This window comes from Sciurus carolinensis, chromosome 12 (assembly GCF_902686445.1).
Source record: "Sciurus carolinensis chromosome 12, mSciCar1.2, whole genome shotgun sequence".
NCBI lineage: Eukaryota > Metazoa > Chordata > Mammalia > Rodentia > Sciuridae > Sciurus > Sciurus carolinensis.
This window is the reverse complement of record NC_062224.1, coordinates 775,203-792,462: the sequence shown is the minus strand read 5'-3', so window position 1 is coordinate 792,462 and position 17,260 is coordinate 775,203.

The following is a 17,260-nucleotide window of genomic DNA, read 5'->3' as shown; positions in this document are numbered from 1 at the left end:
AGGGGCGACTACTGCTCCCCACCGGGGGTTTTGGCAAAGTTCTGGAGACATTTTTGGTTGGCATAGCAGGAGGAAAGGGTGCCACTGACCTCCTGTGGTTTTAGGGTTGCTGTAAACACCCTACAAGGCACGGGACAGTCTACCTCTGCCCCAAATCTCCACAGCACTGAGACTGAGAAGCCTCCCTGAGATGGCCCCCCTTCCCTGTCCCTGTTCCTCAAGCCTGTTCACAGCAGACCGAGGAAGGTCCTACCAACCCCCCGGGCAGGCTGCAGTGAATCCACAGGCTGGCTGGTCCCCACCCCTCCCCAGCCTACCTCCCAGCATGACCCCCAGGAGTCTCACTTGCCCTCAGCAAGACCCAGCCCTTCTCCCAACACCCAGGCGGTGTTTAGAACCCTGTGCTCCAAGTATCGCTGCTCAGACCTGTTTCCTGCTGGTCTTTGCTCCAATGAGAGAGACCTTCTGACTCAACCCTGAATAAAACAGCGGCTGCTCCCTGCAACTCCATCCTCCAAGACCCGTGTGCCACTCAACTCCTGAGATGGACAGGTAGGTAACGGACAGATAAATAAGGAGGTAAGTAGATGGGTAGATAGGTGATACATGGATGATGGATTGATAGATGGATAATTGACGATTGACAGGAGAGATAGGTAAGAGAGAGGGTAGATGGGATCAGGAGACAGGCAGGCACAGACACTGTGAGGCAAGCAGCTGCCACAGTGCCAGTCCCCTGGGGCCTGAACACTTCACGCACATCAACATGACCCCACGGTTGATGTGCACGTTTGTAAACAGATAGCTGGGTGTTTTAGATGGCTTGTGTTGTTGTTTTTGATGAGTCAAAAAATTATGCTTTAACATAATAGGCCCCGAAATGCATGCAGCAACCAAACTTGTGTATGTTACACACACATGTTCTTGGCACATGTGAAAGCAGTTACCAGGAGGCACAGAACCGCAAGCGCCACAGGGACCCTAGGGAAGCTCAGGAACCTAGGGAGAGGCCACAGTGCTGCTGGACTTGGAGCACACCAGGAGCTCAGGCAGCGGGTGGCAGGCAGCACCGGACAGTCCAGTGGCCAGGCACGAGCTGGGAGCCAGGGAGTCACTCAAATCCTGAAGGCACACGTGTGGGTCTCGCTGAAGAGAGCTGCACAGCCTGAGGCACACAGCTACTTCCTACAGCGCTGAGGGAACTGTGTCCCTTCAGCGATGACCCACCACTGACCATGAGATGCTAGAAACTGGGTGACAGCGTGGCTCAGGAGGGTAGCCAGACTCTGGGAGGACCGGAGCCTGCCTCCTCCTACCCTGCACAAGCCTTCCTCATGCTGTGACAGACAGGGCAGAAATGAGGCCACTTCACATCCAAGACTGCGTTGAAAAGAAACAGCACTTCTGCTTTTTCTCCATCTCCACGTGTGCATGTGTGTGTGTGCATCTGCCTGTCCCTTGCTGCTGGGCACACTCGGGCAGCCCTGCAGAGGCTCACGTGAGGACCTGAGGCTCCCCTGCGGGCCTGCAGGGAACCAAGGCTCACTAATACTCTCACCAGGGAACCTGGATGGGGACCATGCAGCCGCCAGATGTGGAGCCCCAGGTGAGTCTGATGTGCCTCACAGGAGACCTGGAGGGGCCCAGATAAGCAGCCCCCAGATCCCAGCACTATGGAACTGTGAGATAATAATTACATAGATAGTTACTCTTTTAAGCTGCTAAATTCTGGGGCAGCCATATATATACCTAAAACTGATGAATATGAGGTAACCGTGTCTATTCTGGGTGCCAATCTGAGGCAGAGGAGAAGGGCCCTCCGCTCCCCAAGAGGGGCCTTTATTTTACTTTTCTATCTTGAACAGCCATGACTGACCCCAAATGCCTCGTGGTCAGCTGCAAATACATCAGATTCCCAAGTCCCTTGGAGATTTCTGCTTTAGCTGTGGCAGCTTTGGTCTGGTGTCCATCCAGATGACTCTGCCTGCAGCCTCTCTGGAAGACCCCACTCTTCCGAAGCCCCTAAACTGCCCCCAGTCAGGTCCACAGGCCCCCTGTCCCCATGACTCAGCAGCAAGTCTGTGGTCAGCCCCAGGACACTGTACAAGCGTGAACCTGCCTTTGTGTCTACATAAGCAGCTCCCCTCCCCTCCAGAGGAGCTGTGCTGCTTCTCCTTGTCCTGTGGCCCGAGTAGGTCCTCTTTTGGAGAGCTGCGTTTCGCCTGTTCACAATCCTGTCTCAGGCAGGGCAGCTGAGCTGGTTGCCCGAGGAGCGGGCCACATGGGGGCCACAGCACTGGAAGCAGCCAGCAGTGGTGGCTGGTGAGAGTGAGTGTAGCCCGTAGCCAGCAGCCAGAGAATGGAGAACTTCTGGGACCCGCCAGCCCTTGCTGCCAGAACTCCAGGGAGCTGCCGGGACAGCAGCAAGGCAGACTGCTAACACCATGCAAGGAGCCACGGTGCTCCAGACCCAGAGTTACTGACCCTCGGGGAGGGCACTTTTGCTCACGTGATCTCCATCTGAACCGAGAAGCAGCCCTCAGCCGACTGGCAACAAATTCAAGACTCAGAAACAGGTAAGTGCATCTTCATTCAATCCTCCTTCTGAGGCTTGTAGACCTCCCCCGCCCAGACTCAGGTGCGGAGATGGTAGGTCCTGACGGTGGGACTCAGCGGCGGTGACATGCTGGCCGATGGGGCTGGTTTGTGGCAGTGAGGCTGGGGGTGCCTCATCTGGAGTGTCTGTGGCTCAGGTTGGAGCCACAGGACAGTCCACGGCACGTCACAGAAAGAACGGGGGGCGCAGGCGCAGAGCAGGGAGCCCCGGTAGGTGTGGACGTGGGTGTGGCCAGGATGCCGGCATGGGAGGTGGCAAGTTGAGAATGGCCCTGAGAAGCCCCACCAGTGGACAGAGCTGCTGACCACTGTGCCAGCGAAGGCAGCATGCGTGGCCTGGGCGGGAGAGTGAGGACAGTGGGTGGAGGGCTGAGCCACCAGGGCCGGCCGTGCAACCTGAGCGGGGTGGCTCACCCCAGCGTGAGGACATCAGTGGGGCTGGGCAGAACCCATCCTTTCTCTCCCTCTGGCGCCCGCCTGGCTCAGTGCCCCAGGCTGCCCGCCGTTACCTACTTACTCTTCCTGTTGCCGCTGGTGTGCTCACTAGTAAGGCATCCCGGAGCTGCTGTCCAGCTGAGCTGCCGCTGAGGCAGGCCTGCGAGGCAGGAGTGGGATGTGGGCGAGGTTCGGGTGTGGCAAGGCCTCCCTCAGAGCACAGAGGGGCTTCAGAGCGGCCGGTTCTGGTGGGAGGGCGGAGGCTCCATTGTGTGTTTGCCTGACACGCTGGAAGCCCGAGGGAGACTCCAGCTTGTGGTGTTACAGCAGGCCCCGGCCCAGGCTTAGCTCCAGGCCCTCTGTGGGAAGGCTGTGGTTCCTGGCCTCCGCCTCAGGCCAGCTACCTGATGCCCACCTCTGCCCTGCTCAGCAAGGGAGCTCGGGTGCTGCCTGGGAGGAGCCGTCCACACTGGCTGTCCACACTGGGAGCGACAGCACACAGCTCTCGGTGGAGCAGATACCACTGGGATATTTTGCTCATTTTCTGATAAGTTCCAATAGAGGAACTTTGTCCCATGCCTGCCTCTTTCCCCAGGACAAAGCCCATCTTCATGTCTGGATTGAAGAGGCAGCCTGTTCAGTTCAGGCCACATCTGAGTCTATATTACAAAGTGAGTGACTAAGCAAACTGTTTTCCATAAGGCTGATCTGAGGGAGTCGAGGGTTGATGCTGTTTACTCAGGTTTCCGTCTGTGCTGTGTTAATTCTGCAAACCTCTTCCTGGGCCTTTTCCTCTCCAGAAAGCCACATGGTTGACCTGCAACACTTCATCCTACCTGGTAAGAAAGGAAAGTCACTGTCCCTTATGGACATAACAGGACTGAAATGCCTATTGACAAGATTAATAGCACAGCAGTATTTACCAACTGTGCATTTTATTAAACATCATTTTCCTCTCTTTGTTGTAGAAGAACAAACCCAGTGGGATTCTCTTCCTGGAAATATGTCTGTCTAATCGCCCAACTCATTCCTGCTGAAAATAACCAAAAAGGTTGACAAAGCCTTCCTAACAGCCCTGATGAACTGGCGAGAAACCAAGAAGCACAGGGGAAATCCCAAAGGAGGCAGGAGCCAAGAGGGGTGAACAGTCCCCTCCTGGCCTGGGTATTTGCCAGACGCATATATCTGAGCCCCGGCTGTCACTGCCCCAGGGAGAGCTGGAGCCCGCAGGCCAGGCACAGGGCAGTCAGGCAGATGCCTGGGGGACTCTCTTCTCAGAGTTGGGGCCTCATCCTTAGCAAGTGTGGCCTGGAAACATGCCTGATGCCCCTCCACCACCACGTCACAGCGCAGCAAAGGAAAATGGCTCACATCCTGGACAGGAAGTGAGGCAAAGCCCACCTGTGCTAAGCTCACTCACAATGGCAGCACACTGACAGCATCCGGGGAAGCAGCAAGTCCAGAGTGAATACCTTGCTTCAAGGGTGCTACACCAGATGGCCGTCTCCCGGGCAGCTGTCTAATGTAAGGGCGAGCCCTCTGGGAAGGAAAGCCTTAGTTACGGACGTCAAGGAGTTTCCTCAAGGAGACTCCCCAGGCCAGCAGGTAGGGACAGGGAGGCACAACCGATGTCCGGGGGAGCAAAGCACCAGGAGTGAGAACCAGCAGAAACAGCAGATGAGAGAAGCTGGCCCCCAGAGACTGGGTGCAGCTCAGTGGCACAGCATTTGTCTAGCACGCACGAAGCCCTGGATTTCACCACCAGCAAGGAAACTTTAAGAAAAGGAAGCCTAATGTTGGTGTAACAGACTTTCAAGCAAAAAAAAAGAGAGAGAGAGAGAGAGAGAGAGAGAGAGAGAGAGAGAGATAATGAGGCAAAGACACCATTTGATGAGATAACCATTTGATGAAATCTTTTGAAAATTTTCAAGACCTAGATCCACACACAGGAATGAGACAGAAGAGAGGATCCAGTGCTCCACACGAGGTTCTTTTGACTTTTCCTTCTTCCATCTGTGATAACTGTGGCTGCCCCCAAGCACCTCCCAGCCAGCCACAGCCACATCAGAGGCCATGCCTGCTCTGGGGACTTCAGCTTCAGCTGTGGCAGCTCCCACTGTCCCACATCTCTGCCCCTCTGCAGCCCTCAGTGTCCCCAGGCTGGTCTGCAGATGCCCTTGCTTCCCCACAACTAAGCAGAACGTGTGGTCAGCCAAGGATCCTGTGCATGTGCAACCCCATGCTTTTCTCTATCTAAGTGAACTCCCCGCTCCCCTTCAGAGCGGCTGAAGTACTGCTTCCCCTCCTGTGACTTGAGACCTTGTTTCAGTCAACTTTGTTGCTGCTGTGACCAAAAGACCTGAGAAGAACAATTTCAGAGAAAGAAAAGTTTATTTGGCACTGAGTTTCAGAGGTCTCGGTCCATAGACGGCCGGCTCCATTGCTCTGGGTCAGAGGAGATGAAGAACATCATGGCAGAAGGAGAGTAGCTGGGAACACGGCACCAGGAAGCACAGAGCTCGCTCACCAGAGGCTCAAACCTCAGAGGCTCGCCTGCACATCCACCTCCTCCAGCCACACCCCTGCCCACAGCCATCCCGGTTAGTCCTCATCAGGGATTAATGCACTCATTAGGTCAAAACTCCCATAACCCAATCCTTTCACCTCTAAACTTTTGCAGCATCTCACACTTGACTTTTGGGGGACATTTCAATCTAAACCACGGCAAATCCTTCAGATGGTTTTGATCTTGCCTCTTCCTGATTTCTCTCTCAGGTACAGCAGGCTGAGGTGCTGTGCCAAGACCTGGTAGCACTGAGACTGAAAGCGGCCGCAGCTGGGGAGCTGCAGAGAGCTGCCCTCTGGTCGCTGGACCAGCCCTGGAGAGCTGGGGAGCCACTGGCCAGGAGGCTGCTAGCACTCGGGAGCGGAGCGGCACTTTGCCTCTTGTGATGTCCACCCAAGTCGAGCAGGAGGGGGAGCAACTGCTGGGGAAGAAGTTCCCAGGGGAGCAGAAGTCGGACGGCAGCAGGACGCCAGAGGTGTGCTGAGAGGGGAACTGCGAGTGTGCATACCCCCACCCCAAAACAGGTGTAAGGGGCGCCGTGATCTCCAGGAGGAAGTGGATGTTTTGGCCTTTCTCTGCTGTTCCTGGCACCGGAACCCAGAACCTTAGTGCCCTCACAGAGTGCCAGGAGCATCTGGGTTCCCCGTGCAGAGCCTCAATCCCTGGGGGTCCCTGAGTCAGGTGCAGAACCTGTTCTGATGAGGGCACACTTGGTGGATCCCCTGGCATGGCTGGTCACCGGAAAGAAAACCAGCCGAACTTCGCAAGTGTTGTTCTCACCCCCAACACTGGGGAGGGAGAGGGGCTGGCGACTGAGTTAACAATGGTCAGTGCCTAGTGATGTCGCTCAGTGAAATCCCTGAACTACAGGGAGTGGAGAGCTCCAGGACTGGTGGCCACACCGCTAGGCTGGGTGGTGACAGATTCTCCAGGGTGGGGGACACTCCAAACCTGTCCCTGCGCTCCTCTTCACACGGCCTTCAACTGTTGGCAATAGTTGGTGGACATATGTGCTCCCGGAGTCCTGTGTGCCATCCTGGCAATTGGCCGAGTTCAGTGAGGGGTTGCAGGAACCTCCCACCCATGGCCAGCTGGTCAGAGTATGGGGGACATGGACTTGACTGGTTCTGAAGTGGAGCAGTCTCTAGGGACCCAGCCCTCAACTTGTGGGAGAGAGTTTCAGAGCTGAAGTCACAGGACCCGGGCTGGAGTCTGGAGAGTTGGTCGATGTGGGGAGACCAACTCTGGCCCGGGCGCAGAGTTGAATGTGAGCACAGAGGAAGGCGTTTGTTTCTCCTGGAAGGGCCAAGTCCGCATAAAGTCATCTCAAAGGAACAAAAACTAAGTCTGCCTCTCCAGAGAGGGCAGGGATATTTTTATTTATTTATTTTTTGTTTTGTTTGTTGTTTGTGGTGCTGGGGATTGAACCCAGGGCCTTGTGCTTGCGAGGCAGGCACTCTACCAACTGAGCTACATCCCCAGCCCCTGATATTTTTAAGTCAGAGGAAGATCTGAGGCAGAAGTTCAGAGGTTCGAGGAATGGATGGAATAAGGTACTGACGTGGGATGGGTGTACTTTCAGTGGTGCCACGAAACAAGAACAGCACGGTTTTCAGCCTCGCAGAGACAGCTTAGCCCTCCCGCAGTTGTGCAAGGTCAGCTCTTCGTGACGAATCCACACACATACACTTTCCAGGGGTTCTGGCTCTGTCTGATCCCGCTGGTCCACGGGTCCCGCTGGCCTTTCATTTCAGCCCCTCCAGCAGGCTGAGGATAGTGAGGAGGGCAGGAGTGAGTCAAAGAAGGCTGTGGTGGGGGTTAGCAGGGAAGGGGCAGGGCAGCGGGGCTGCGGCAGGTGAAAACTGCTGGAACCTCAAAGCCTCATGTCCCTAAACTGACCCCTCTCTGCAGCCACTGGAGGCGTGAACCCAGTGGTCAGCCCGTGGTTCCCATGGCTGTTGATGATGGCCAGCATGCTGTACTTCAGGGGTCAAAGGTCTGTGTGTCAAAGGCCCGATCTCCAGGGTGGCCCTACTGGGAGGAGACCTCTGGAGATGGAGAGTAGGGGGGTTTCAGGTCATTGAGTGTGTGCCCCCAAGCGGGATGTGGGACTGAGCCCCTTCCTCTCTCTCTCCTTCGCTTCCTGGCCATGAGATCAGTAAGTAGCTCTGCCATGTGCTCCCTGCCAGTGCCACCCAGCACCCACAACAGACCCCAAACCGTGGTGCATCTGATCTTGGACTGCAACCTCCCAGGCGGTTTTAAAATGCTCAGAAAAATATTTGGAAAAAATACAAACCAAAGTGAGGGGGTCAGTGTGTCAAAGTGGATTCCACTTGTAATCTTGTATTCAGTGCAGTTGACTTTTAGAATACTTTCCAATAACTGTGCATTTATGTATCACCTGTGTGGTTACAAACAAAATCGCCTTTGTGAGAGCAGTTAGGCTGTTTTCAAACATGGGACTGTAACAGACCTATGAACCCAGGGGAAAGATCAAAAAAATCCCCATTCACAGCCTCCCGGGCCTCTACGCCTCCCTGCACCTGCACTAGCTGGTTGGAGCTGGGTTTCCGCAGGACAGCCAAGCTGGCTCTGTCTCTCCCGGGCTCTTCACTTGCTCACCAGCTCTTCAAAACTATGTGATAGGGCTGGGGCTGAAGCTTAGTGGTAGAGCACTTGCCTCGCGTATGTGAGGTACTGGGTTCAATCCTCAGCACCACATAAAAATAAATACATAAAGATATTGTGTCTATCTACAACAGTATCGACAAAAACCTATGCTGTAGCCACGTGACCTGCTCCCCAGAGTTGGGGTCTGCCTCTTTCTCTTAGATCTTCGCAGCTGATGCCATGAGCGCCACCCTGGAGTCCTGGTCTGCTTCCGCAGGCCAGTGGGGCCCTTCTGCACCGTCCAACTCAGTGGTTTGCTCAGGGAAGAGCACAGCCCTGAACGGTGACCTCGTGCACTCCTGGGACTTGTGTGCTTTACCAACTGTGGTTAATTTTTCTGTCATTGCGACTGGGCCATGGGATGCCCAGAGAGCTGTTTTTGTCATTCCCATTTGTGAGGGTGTGCTGGAAGTGTTAGAAATATCCGGTGCCACAGGAATCAGACGCGCTTGAAGCCACTCTTACTTCTGCAGAGGTAGGTGTGCTACCGAACCTGGCCAGCAAGCACGCTCGGGCGGGCAGTCCCCCGATTTTATCCCTAACAAGCACTGCCCCTTGCTGTGATAGGAGGAGGTCAGGTGACACATACTTTTAAAACTGGGGAGTGGAAAAGGAAGGGTTATGGTTGAAACGGCTGCAGTTGGATCTCGCTTCCCAATTAGTGCTAACTGCTGTGTTCTGAAAATGGACCATCAGCCCTGTGCGTCTCACAGGAGAGATGGGCATTTGATCTGTGGACTGAGAGAAGCCTGCGGCTCTGCCCTGTGCAGGGGGCACCGAGGGCCTGAACAGATCTCATGCTGCACACAGGTCGACCTGATTCTGCGTGAGCGCTCACACCCAGACGCCACCCTTCTCCTGCCTCCGGTGCTCCTGCTTCCCAGGCTCTCCCACTCACAGTGAAATCCATACTCTCAGTTCTCTGGGTCCTAAACCTGCAAACAGTGCCACTGACCTTCCTGGGTCTCCAGCAGGCAGATAGCAGGTCATAGGATTTTTTGGCCTCCATAATTCCATGAGCCAATATGGTACATGTCTTAGCTATTTCACTGCTGTAACTAAAGGACCCAACCAGAATGACTTTAGAGGAGGAAGAGTTTATTTGAGGGCTCATGGTTTCAGAGGTCCTAGTCCACCGAAGGCCAGCTCCACTCCCTGAGGCTCAAGGTGAGGCAGAACATCGTGGTGGAAGAGTGTGGCAGAGGGAAACAGCTCGCATGTTGAGAGAGGGAGGGGGAAAGGGAGAGGGAGGGGGAGGGGAGGAGAAGGAGGAGGGAGAGACTGCACCCGTCAGATACAAAATATATGCCCCACAGCCATGCCTCAATGAACCTCTTCCAGCCAGAGCCTACCTGCCTCCATTACCGCTCAGCTAATCCCATCAAGGACCACTCCACTGATTAGGCTAAGACTCCCTCAACCCAGTCGTTTCTCCTCTGAGCCTTCTCCACTGTCTCACACAGGAGCTTTTGGGGGACACCTCGCATCCAAACCATCACAGTACGATAGGTCCCACCTTCAGTTCTCTTTCCCTGGAGAACCCTGCCTGGTAGACCTACAACGCGGGGTGGAACTGGAAGGTCCGAGCGCTGTGAGCCTGTGACAGACCTAAAGTGCAGCCTCTGGGGAGCAGGGCAGGACGACAAGAAAGAAGTCTCTGCGCCTAAACTAGGACGTGCTGAGCTCAAGCCTGGCTGCCACCTCAGCTGCAGGCAGGTGGAAAACGCCTGGACACAGAGGAGCTCTGGAGCAGAGAAGGGAGAGCTGTTGGCTGCTGGGGTGTTTGCTAGCCACCCCTGCCGCCTCCTCTCCCTTTTGTTTTGTTTATTTTTTTTGACTCCCTTTGGTTTTTTGAGGGAGGCAGCTTCTGCTGAGCTCCAGCTGAACCCTGCAAACCGCCTCTCCTCACCCTTGCTCGCCAGCCTTGACTCCACTCCTGATGTCCATGAGAGCCACGGTTCTGACTTCCACATAGGAGAGAAGACAGGTGGCATCTGGCCTTCTGTCTCCACCTGGATGGCAGTGCTGTGGTAGGTCTGCAAAGTGCACCAGGAATCGGACGGTGTTTCAGGACCTGCCCACAGACCACGTAATGACATCTGGGTTAGACGCACTTCGTGATTAGTGGCGCAGTCTCTGGTTTCTCCAAGCCCAGAGGTCTTGATCAGTTGAACGAGTCTACTCAAAAGTAGGTTTCCAGGTCCTGTGTGTCCCTCCCTCATGTTCAGCGGATTGAAACTTGGATCTTTCACGAGTAGCGGAAAGACCAACCCAAAGGGAGGCAGGTACTGGCCTGGTACATCTAGAGCCCGGTTGGGTTCAGCCCCTCAGGAACTCGAACTGGGTCTCCCGCTGGCCCCTGCTCTCCACGAATCAACAGAGGACCCCAGAGTGACATGGGTATTGTGAAAGAAGGATATATGGGACAGTCGGGTACAAAAGAAGGAGGGGTCTGACCCACATGGCAGCAAGGAGTCAGACGAAGCTTCACAGGAAGGGCAGCCATTGTCCAAGGTGTCCAGGCCCAGGGCAGTTACTAAGAATGCAGGTGCCAAGGAGGAACACCGCCATGCACGGCTTGGCTCGCCTGGGGCTGTGTGGCCGTGGCTGTCTACTTCACTGTGCTGGTCTTGGTTGCCTCACCCATGAAGTGAGTCTGTAGTAGGACTGTTTAGGACTACTGACATTCACTGGGGTAGAGCACCCCAAGAACCATCCATGAGAGACCCTGTAGGTATGGCTGCTTTCAGAGGTACCTTTGCCATTCATGGGCACACAGGGCAGACAGGGTTTAAGCTCATGCAGAGGCACAGCCTGCATAGCCAGCTCTCCTCCAGCTTCCTGCGAAACCCTGGGGGAGGCCATGAGCACAGTGTCACCCCAGGAAGGGCAGCATATCTGCTTTTGCTAATGGTGGCTCCCTTGTGGCTGGCTGGTTATTGCCCCTGGTTTTACTATCTCTGGTTGGTGTGCCTTTTCATGGTATCTGGCTAAGGTGTCTGGCTACTGTACCTGGTCACCATTTCAGGCTAGTGTCTGTGGTTACTGTATTGGTTCGTGGTATCTGATGGTTTTCCTCGGGTTTACCTGATATGCCTCTGCCTTATGAGAGTGGACACAGAAGCCACCTGCTATGGGGCAAAGGGACTCAGACACCCCCACAAGGCTACGGGACGGTATCTGCTTGCTGGCCCCATCAGGTGGCCAGGCTGTAGCTGGGAGACTGATTTGCCAGCCCCCTCCCCCAGCAGGTAGGCTATGTCCTCACCCTGCAGTGCCCCAGAACATTGGGCCAGCTCGGTCCCGGCCATCAGCCCTCACATCCTCCTGTCTTACAGGCCTAGGGTGGGGACCTGCACCTGGGGACCCAGGCCTGGCTCTCCATTCTGTGCCTGGCAAGCACCCCATCTCCAAAACCTTCCTCCTGGGGCGGTGGGTTCTTGACCCCTGAGCAGGGCACTGAGGCAGCTGAGCTACCTGCAAGTCACAGGCTTAGCAAGTGTGGTCCCCTGCATCTCAGGTCTCAGGTGAAAGGCCACACTGCGTGCCGGCACCTCACTCACACTCACACACACATTCACACACACACCTGCGCCTGGAACTCGGACCTGTTCTCCATCCCCTGAGGAATTCCTGCTCAAACTGCGAATTCAGCTCAGCTCCTCCTCCATGAAGTTACCCTGACGTCCCTGCTCTCACTGTGACCAGCGCGGCCCTGGAGGCTGTGAGCTCCACTCAGAGGACTGCCCTGCCCCTTTCCTGGCCCCTCTGCCTTGGTCCCCCTGCCCTGCCCTGGCCTCCCTGCACCGCAGAGGTGCCCCGGGGTAGGGTCTAGGGCGACGGGGTACAGCCCCCCTCCGCCCCCAACCGCCAGCCCTTGGTGGCCCCGCCCCTTCACCGCCCCGCCCTCTCCAGACCCTGGCTCAGTTGCCCATGCGCACCGTTGATCCATGTGGCTCAGGTGGCGGATGATCCGTGACCAAGGGCCCGCAGCCCACTGCTCAGCATGGGGTGGCACTGAACGGGCTGAAGCGTGGCTTCGTGCTCCCTGTCGCCTGGACGCGGTGCAGCCCTGGTATGAAGTTCCCAGCTCAGAAGCTAGGCCAGGTGTCCAGTGTCCGCCCTGTGCCCCTGCTGACCACCCTGTCTGCAGTGCAGTCCTTGTCTCCATGCCCCGGAGGTCACCTGGGGATGAGGAGCTGGCCCCCATGTCCATGCTGCAGGCTGCAGTAGCTGAGATGCCTTGGAGTCCCCCATAGGAAGCAGCAGGTAGGGAAGGTGCCCGTGGGGTGGGGTCTGCCCTGGAGGCCAAGCCTGAGGGACAGGAAGGGTGCTGGGTGGCTAGGCAGCCCCGGCGCTGGTGCAGGGCCCTGCTGCCCACTGTCCATTGTAGCCAGGACTGGTGCAGAGGTGAAGGGCACATGGAGAAGCAGGGCCGCCTCTCCTGTGCCACCCAGCATGGGGCAGGGCTTCTGGGGCCAAGGCGTCCCCAGTCAAGTCCCCCATGGGTGTCACAGGAGGGCTGAGTTTCCAGGGTAGCTCCAACAGTACCCGTTCATACAGCCTGGTCAGAGTCTCTGGTTACCTGGTCAGTGCTTGACACTGCACCTGGTCAGCGTTATATGGCTAATGTAGCCACTTATGTACCTCATCATGGTGTCTAATTATTGTCTGTAGGAGCTCTGCTTATGGTGCCTTGCCAGTTGATAATGTCTCTGGTGCCTGTTTGGTCACAGTCTCTGGGTAAGGACTCTCGACTATGCCTGGTCTTGTATCTGACAGAGGTTCTGGTTGCCGTACTGTGTCGTGGTTTTGTTGTGGTATCTGCTATTGTCTGGGTTTACGCTGCCCAGTCTTGGCCTCTGGTTAATGCCTCTGGTTACTGATCACAGCATCTGGTAATGCCTCTGGTTACTGATCACAGCATCTGGTAATGCCTCTGGTTACTGTACCTGCTCACCCTTTATGGATAATGACTCTGGTTAGTCCAATGTCCAGGCTTATCGTACCTGGTCACAAGATCTGTTTTCCTTTTGTTTACTGCTCACGGTATTTGGTTACTGTCTCTTGTTACTGAACCTGGTCATGGTGACTGGCTAATTTTTTTGGTTCCTGTACTGGTCATGGTAAGTGGCTAATGTCTCTGGTTGCTGGACCTGGCCACCGTACCTGACTAGCATCTGTGGTTACTGTTTCTGGTCACAGTGTCTGGCTCATGTCTCCCGTGCTCTACCTGGTCATGGTATCTGGGTAATGTCTCTAGTTAGTGTGTCTTGTCACAGGATATGGTTAAAATCTGGTGACTGTGTCTGATCATGGTATCTGGATATTTTTCTGTGAGCTGTACTTATTCAAGGTGTTTGGCCCGTTTCTCTGCATACTGTACCTGTTCACGGTGTCTGAACAATGTCTCTGGTGACAGTAGCTGGACACTGAATCTGGATACTGTCTCTGTTTACTGTGCCTGGTCAAAGGTTCTGGCTAATGTCTCTGATTACCATACCCAGTCACAGTGTCTGGCTCTTGTCTCTGTTACTCTATCTGGTCACCATTCCTGGGTAATGTCTCTGTGTCCTGGACCTTTTCGTGATATCTGGCTAATGTCTGTCGATATTAGCTGGTTATACTATCTGGCTAATTACTGAACCCCATCATGGTATCTACTGGTTATTCTACTTGGTCACAGTATCTGGGAATGACTCTGTTGAGTCTACTGGTTTCAGTGTCTCCCTGAAGTCTCGGGTTACTGAACCTGGTCATGGTATCTTGCCAATGTCTCTGAAGAGTATATCTGGCCATGGCGTCTTATTGATATCTGCTTACTGTATCTTCATGTGTAACTTAGTTATCACAGGTTACTGTACCTGGCCATGGTGTCTGACAAATGCCTCTGCTTACTGTACCAGACCGCAATGTCTGAATATGGTCTCTGGCTGCTATAACTGGTTACAGTATCTGGCTAATACCTCTGGCTACTGAACCCAGTTATGGTACCTGGCTAATGTCTCCTGTTGCTGTTCCTAGATACAATTTAAGGCTATTGTCTCTGAATGCTGTACCTGTTCTTGGTATCTGACTCATGTCTCTAACTGCTATTCCTGGTCACAGTATCTGGATATTGCCATTGATTTCTGAACTTGATAATGGTATCTAACTAAGGTCTCTGGATACTGTACCTCCTCATGGTATCTGGGTATTGTCTCTGTATGCTGTACCTGGTCCTCATACCTGGCTAATGTGTCTTTATAGTCTCAGTATTTGGGTTTTTCTTTGCATATTATTCAAGGTCACAGTATCTGGCAATGTCTCTGGCCACGGTACCTGGCTAAGGTCTCTGGTCACAGTACCTGGCTAAGGTCTCTGGTCACAGTACCTGGCTAAGGTCTCTGACCACAGTACCTGGCTAAGGTCTCTGGTCACAGTACATGGCTAAGGTCTCTGGCCACGGTACCTGGCTAAGGTCTCTGACCACAGTACCTGGCTAAGGTCTCTGGTTACTGTATCTGGTCATGGTATCTAGACATTGTCCTTTACCTGATCAAGGGATCTGGCTCATATCTCTCATACTGGACCTGGCAACAACATCTTGCCAAAGACTCTGGCCACTGTACCATGTCACAGTTTGGGGGTTTTGTCTCTGTTTCCTGAACACGTTCACAGTATTTGCCTAATGTCTCTGTTGTACCTGGTCCCTGCATCTGGTTACTGTACCTCATCACTGTTTCTGCCTGAGGTCTCTGGTTGTGGTACCTGATCGTGGTATCTGGCTAATATCTCTGGTTACTGCACATGGTCACCGTATCTGACTACTGTCTTGGGTTAGTCTACCTGGGCACAGTACCTGGCTAATGTATCTGGTTCCTGTACTTGGTCATCGTGTCTGCATAAAGACACAAACTGTACCTAGTTTCAGTATCTTGCTAACATCTCTGGTTACCTTATGGAAACACAGAGAGAGAGGAGGAGCCAGAGGAAAACATGCCCCTCCAGAGCTTGTCCAGGGACCCGTTTCCTCCCACCAGACCCTCCTCAGGAGTCTAAGGCTTCCCCGTGGGCCGTCACGCTCCAGGTCCACCCACGGATCAATCATTTGTGAGGTCACAGCCCTCACGATCCAGTCAGCTGCCCTCTGGTCCAGTGGGGACCAAGCCTTCCACGCAGGAGCTACCCGGGGACCTTGAAGGGTCAGACGGGAGGCGAGGCCGGCCAACTCTGCCTAGCAGGTGGCTTCAGCGCAGGCCTTGGGCTCAAAGGATCCCACTCCAGATCCGTTCTCTACCACTGACCCTCCTTGTCCTGTGGACACGACCCTGGACCCTGTCCCCTCAGAGTTCTGGCTCCCCCAGTCCTCACTGAGCCCCGGGCGGTGCGGGTGCCTCTTTGTGCTGAGCCCCAGGGGCACGTCCACCCAGGAGGCCAAGTGGATTTGTGTTCTGGACCCAGTGGGACCGGGATCTGGGCCTGCAGACCACAGGACTGGGAGAGGGAGGTGGACCCGGGAGAGGTGGACACGGTAGTGCCCCTGACGTGCTCCCCCTGCTCTGCTTCCTTCTCCCCCACAGTAGTCTCGGGAGACCCCAGGGCCAGGCAGGGTCTCAGGTCAGCCGTGCCGACCTGCAGAGCGTGTGCTGCCCCGGGCTGGGCTAGAGCTCCCTCTGGCCCTCTTGCCGGCTCCTTCTCTCCACTGAGGCTCATACTGTGCCCAGGTCATTGTGCAGGACAACTGTGGTCCCCTCCTGACACAGGAGGTGGAGAGACCTCCCGGACTCAGACTCAAGTCCTCTTCGAGTGACCCGAACACCCATCTGACTGGGTGCTTTGGAGACCCCCCAGTGAGCCATCAGAAGATGGGCAGAGGTGCCTGGTGGAGCAGGGAGCCTCCGCCGGCCTCCATGGGGCACTGCAGGGAACCGGTGGGTGGACGGAATCAGTCCTTTCTGAGAAACTGTGTCTGTCGCAACCCATCGACCATGGCTGCCTGGGAGTGTGCAGCTCCACGGGGTGAGTGTGGCCCAGGTGGAGGGAGAGCCCTTCCGAGTAAGGACCGGGGACTCGGGTGAGAGCGAAGGGCCTGAGCCGGGTGGCTCCGCTTGCCTGGGCCTCTGTCTCCCTGTGGAGTGCAGGGGACCCAAGAACTTGCAGTCCCAGTGTGCGCTCCACCTGACCATGTCTGGCTTTCCGTGGGTGCCTGGCTCCTCGGTGGGGTCCCCCACTCAGGCCTTCTTGGACCCTGTTCCCTGAGCCCAGGTGCTGGCCCAGGACCTTCGTCCCCTCTCTGCCCTCTGCTGAGAGCACGCTACCCGCCCACCCGCCTGGATGTGCTTCCTCAGTGGGTGCTTAGAATCAGGAAGTCCTGTCCTGTTTCTCTTCACTCTGCTGCGCCCTGTCTCTGGATTGGGCAGTTTGGGTCTATTCACTCAGTGCCAGTCCTGGGTGGGAGGACGGCCTTGCTGAGTTGGTCCTCGGCCTCCTTGCTGTGGCTCCCCTGGCTGTGGGTTCCCGCACGCGTCTTTCCTTTCCTGCATAGCTGAGTTTTGCAGTAAGGCACTGGGATTCCTGTCCCTGTCCCTTTCGCAGGGACTAGCGCCCCCTGTGTGGTTGCCCGGGGTTCCAGTCACCGTCCCCAAAGGCAGCCTTGCTCCTGTGGATGGATGTCCCATGGTGGAAACACTAGGACTGTGATGGCTGCTCCCAGGCAGCTCCACCCGAAAGCCCGTCAGTTCCTGATGTTGCCGCGGCCCGCTGCGTGCCTGCGTGTTCAGTTCCCTGGAGGGACTGTGGAGTGCTCCCTGTCTCCATCCAGCGGGGGTTCCTGTCTGAGGTCCTTCAGATCAACCCAGAGCACTGCCCACGCGCTGGCCCTCGAGTGGTGACCCAGGCCCTCAGCCCCATCTCTGGTGCTGTGGTTTGAGAGTCTGTGTTGCTCCCCAGCTCCAGAGAGAGGTGGACCCCAGGGTGTCCCATGGAGAG